Here is a 4954-nt window from a genome sequence, read left to right on the forward strand (position 1 = left end):
CAGAGCTTCTGCAGTTCCTTAGAAAAAAAAAGAAGTGGAGAATATTTTCTTTACCATGGTTTAAATTTTAAGAAACTCTTACCTCTTCCTATGCACAAAAATCGAGGCCGGTGTGGCATAATAACATCATGATTGTACTCTTTCATATGAACTGGCTTCGGTTCGACAATTTTATCAAGAATTATGTTCTATGAACAAAATAACTAAGTTTGGAAGTTCCAGGTTTGCTTTCAACCCTTCTCCCGCGCACATTTTTATCATTGTCCTATGTTTATTCCATTTATACGTTATTAATTAGAATTCCACTAACCAAAAAGAACCTTAGAAATTGATTCCAAGGCAAAACAATGGTGAAAAGGGGCTCGCATATGGGTATGGTTGCATGGCGAAAAGTCATATAAGCTTTCGTAGCACTTGGGTTTGTATATTTCAATGATGAAGAAAACAACCACTGCAATGAAAAGTATAATGACAAAAAGTCATATAAGCTTTCGCAGCACTTGGGTTTGTATATTTCAATAATGAAGAAAACAATCACTACAATGAAAAGTATAATGTCTCCTGGGTCTAAATTAAGCGGTTCTAGTTTACTTAGGTTTTGACTAGTCCAACTACGTGGTTTTGCACCGATCGGGGTTTTCCACCTGTATGATATCCTTTGCCCTAGAAAAATCTGCTATCTAGTCCTATGGTGAGGATGAAACCTCGATTAAACATTGCTTCACACTATCACCGTTTTTATAAATTTACAATATAGACATGGATGCTTGTATGAAAACTATCTCTATGCACCAATGTACTGTACACCATAGTCCTTGAATACATAGTCTCCCGCAAAAAGCAAAGCAGAAACTCTTGAAGCATCAATGTCAAGCCTAGTACTTTAAATTAATGTGAGTATATTCAACCACAAATAACCTAACGAAGAACATCTCATCTCACTATATTGTCACTATTTAAGCCATGATATCTTTAAATTCTTTTATCGATGACCTTATCCAAAGTGATTCCTAATTTTTGGTGGAACAGTAAAAGAAGGAAATTGCACCATTGGATCTTTTGCAATAATTGTTTATGTTAATAGAGAATAAAACTCAAATTCTAATGAAATGCAAAATTCTTTTACAAATAAAAAAATAGTACATGATGCAGTGCCTTAGACTCACCTTGCCGGAGACCTTGTGCATCTCTCTCATGATGCAGGACAGCAGCGACGACTTGCTGGAGCCAACCGCTTCGATCACCACCGCGAGCTCCCCCTTCCTCACCTCCACCTTGATCCCTTTCAGCACCGGCTCCACCCCTCCGCCATCCTTCTCCTCGTCATCGCTGCCCTGGACGTCCCATGCGAACACCCCGCATTGCACCCTCGCGGCCACCTCATCCCCGGCGGTGTCACTGCCAGGACGCTCCACCGCCGTGGTGTCGATCTCGGCATCCGCCAGGAACTTGTACAGCCTGCCGAGCGACATGAACTGTAGAAGTGCATGCTCTAGCCAATGCAATCAAAAGACAGATCTGATGGAAGAGACTAGGCAGCACATTATACGTTAACACTCCCCCTCACGTGTGGCTCCCTCAGGCCTTAACGTGGACCGAAAGTGGGCTGCAATTTAATGCGTCAGCCAGGTCTTGAACTCAAGACCTCTTGGCTCTGATACCATGTAAAAGTACATGCTCTAACTAATGCAACCAAAAGACCGGTCTGATGGAAGAGACTAGGCAGCACATTATACGTCAACACAAGCGCCTGCATGGACATCACCATGGTCTGCGGGAAGTTGCTCATGGGGCCTTCGAGCATGCAGAAGAAGGCGGTGGCCGTGAACACCTTGCCGGCGTCGAGCTCCCCTCCGGTGGTGAGGTACGTCCCGAACACGAGAACCGTCATGGCGATGGGCCCGCTGGAGTACACCACGTTGGTGGCGCACACGAAGAGTATCACCTTCTTCAGCCACCCCACCTCGACGCGTCGGAGCTCCAGCACCTTGCCGCCGAAGGTCTCTTCCCACGCCTGCAGCTTGATCATGCGCATTTGGCCGAGCATCTCCGTCGGGGCCTTCACGCTGTTGTCGCGGGCGCTGAAGAACTTGAACTGGTAGCCCAGGTTGAGCTTGTTGGCGAACGCGGTGACCACGACGACGGCGGTGATCACAGCGAGCGTCATGAGCACGGCGGGCCCAGGTACACGTACAGGAGGAACAGGGCCACCGCAATCTGCAGCGGCATCAGCCACAGGCCGTGCAGCCCGTGCATGGCGCCGGACACCATCGAGGTGTCCACCTGCATGTAGTTCACGATGGCGCCCGTGCCGTGCACGCGCGCCGCGCCGGTGGACAGCCGCAACGACTTGCGGTACATCACCGTGAGAGAGCAGCGCGCCGCGGATGCGCATGCCCAGGAGCTGGCCCTGGAAGTTGTAGTGGTGCGACGCCAGCGTCTGGACCGCCTTGCCGGCGATCAGGATGGCCACAAGTCGGAGGCCCTCCAATGGCGTGCCGCTGCGGTGGATGAACTCGACGAAACGGTCGATGGGCGACGGGCCGACGTACATGGCCGCGAGCTGCACGAGCCCCGGCGCCGCGATGAGCAGGAACTGCGGCCAGAAGGACAGCCAGAGCGCGACGCCGACCAGGCTCCGCCACCCCCGTGCTGCCGTTGCCGCCGGCCAGTTGGACGCGAGCAGAGCGTACGCAGACTCGGCGCGGTGGTCCAGCGACACCGGCGGGACGTCGGTGTCGGCGAGGGACTCGTTGGCGTGCCCCTTGGAGATGAGCGGGTTGATCCAGCTGAAGGTCGCACGCAAGAGGAACGACGCGGTCACGTACGGCGTCGCCGTCGCCGCCACCGCCGCGCTGGGGTTCTGGTCCTGTTCGTGTTCGTCCTCTTCATCACGCGCCGGCGCCGTGTAGGTGGTGATGGCCACGTACGCGAGAGGAAGCGACACGAGCAGGCCGGCGAAGGCGAGGACGTCGTCGGGGAGGAGCGGCGAGCCGTCGGCGCAGCGGACGGCCGCGGAGGCGGAGAACAGCGCGGCACCAAGGGCGGTGGCGATCCAAAACACACAGAGGTGCGGAGGGTGAGCGGAGGCGAGCACGGTCCATGCGATCGCGGCGTGTGCGGCGAACTGGACGGCGAGGAAGGCGGACTCCATGAGACGCCACGGCTTCGTGCCTGCTGCCGGCAGGAGGAAGATCACGGGTGCAAGGAGGACGGCGGACGCCGCGGCGGTGGGGGCGGAGGCCCCGAGCGCGACGGCGTGGCGGCCGGTGTCCCGGAACGGCGCGGTCGGAGTGAGAGTCGGCGACGGTAGCAGTGGCTCCTTCTCAGGAGACGCGTCGTCGGCGCCGCGGCGACAGAGGGCGAGGACGAGCGAGGCCGCGAGGAAGAAGACGTCGATGGCGCCAAGGAGCGCGCGCTGCGGGCACGGCGAGAGCAGGAGGAATGCGAGCCTGCCGGCGAAGGAGCCAGACGACGACGGCGAGCACCCGGTGGTGGCCAGCCACCACGGGAGCCCTCCTCCTGCTCCCATCTCGCACGCCCTGCTCGGCTACTCCTAGGGAGGTGAGTTAATTGCAGGGAAGTACCACATTTGGGGCAGTTGTAACGGATCAGTACCACTATTCAGTTTTTTTACAAGTTAGTACCACGTTTGAGGCTGGTCGTTGCAATACGGGCTAAACCGCGTATAACTCTGTATTGACGTTGTATCTGACAACCTGGCCCTACCAGTCAGTTCACAAGCCGCTGAACCGGTGCGTCGCTCGGGTGGCTAGGACGGACCCGGCTCGGTCGGTCTTGGCTCGGTCTAACCCTAGCAGTTCTCTCCTCTCCCTCTCCCTCTCCTCGCGATGGCTAGTCCGGGCGGCGGCGGCGGCGGCGGTCGCGGTGGCCGGAGCAGCAGTGGCGTTGTGGGCGGGTACGGAGACCTTCCCGGACTCGGGAGCGATGCGCATAGAGGAATCGAAGTCGACGGCGAGGATTCCAGTTCGTCTGCTTACTACAGCGACGACGACGAGGGTATGGGGGCGCCACTGTCCATGGAGCAGTGGCTGCGGCTGGCTGAGATCTGGGTGGCCAACCCTACCACGAGCCATCACTGGAGCCATGGATTGGGTGGCGTACTATAAGTGCTATGTCCTCTCCCTCTCTACTCTCTCATTTGTGCCATGATTCGGGCTAGGGTTAGGTTTACTGAACTGAAAATGTGCAATTTTGATGTCCATTGTAGTTTGGATGATGCTGTTTGGGATGTTAGGATTCATTTCGATGCTCAGCATAATTTGTATAGGAAGATATGCAACTCAGATGTCACATATTTGAATTTGTATGCACTGATGCGAACACAAGGATTTAACTTCAGTGATGAATTGTACCACATGGGGAATGCAGGCATAGGAGGGCAGAGAGAGCATGCCCTAGATTTGATAGACACAAACATCAAGTTGCAGCAAATTAAGAAGCAGAATGAGGATAGTTTAGTTATGAACTTGTTAGACAGGGCCACAACATTTGTCAGTACTGCATCTCATGTTAGTGAGGAAAAATTAGCCACAGTTTTATATGAAGAACCTGTTGTGTATGATCTGAGAGATCCTCATGTGCTTGCTGTTAATGATCATGGTGTTGTTTATGAGAGTCAAAGCAGCAACAGTATGCACTAGTACAACCTGCTGGTATGTGCGCACAAGAGAGCAGAAATGTCAGCAAGAGGAAGCTCAAATCTGTGATGGAAGAAGAGGAAGAGGAGGGATATAAGAGTAATGATGACTCTCAAGGGGCATATGACAATGACAACAACACTTTCTGCATGAAGAAGTACAGGATTGCTGAAGACACAGAGATAATAGAGGGAAAGAGGCTAGCAGATGCAGAACTAGAAGAGGATGCAGATTCAGATGAAGAAACAAATGAAGATTCAGATAAGGAACAGCTACACTATGATGGTGACACT

General features: G+C 53.4%; 1 pseudogene; it reads right to left on the reverse strand.

The window, feature by feature from the left end:
- LOC123175736 (ABC transporter C family member 14-like) overlaps window positions 1-3532 on the reverse strand; it is a 7513-nt pseudogene extending 3981 nt beyond the window's left edge.
- Window positions 3533-4954: the final 1422 nt, after the last annotated feature.

Source organism: Triticum aestivum, unplaced genomic scaffold (genome assembly GCF_018294505.1).
Source record: "Triticum aestivum cultivar Chinese Spring unplaced genomic scaffold, IWGSC CS RefSeq v2.1 scaffold134911, whole genome shotgun sequence".
NCBI lineage: Eukaryota > Viridiplantae > Streptophyta > Magnoliopsida > Poales > Poaceae > Triticum > Triticum aestivum.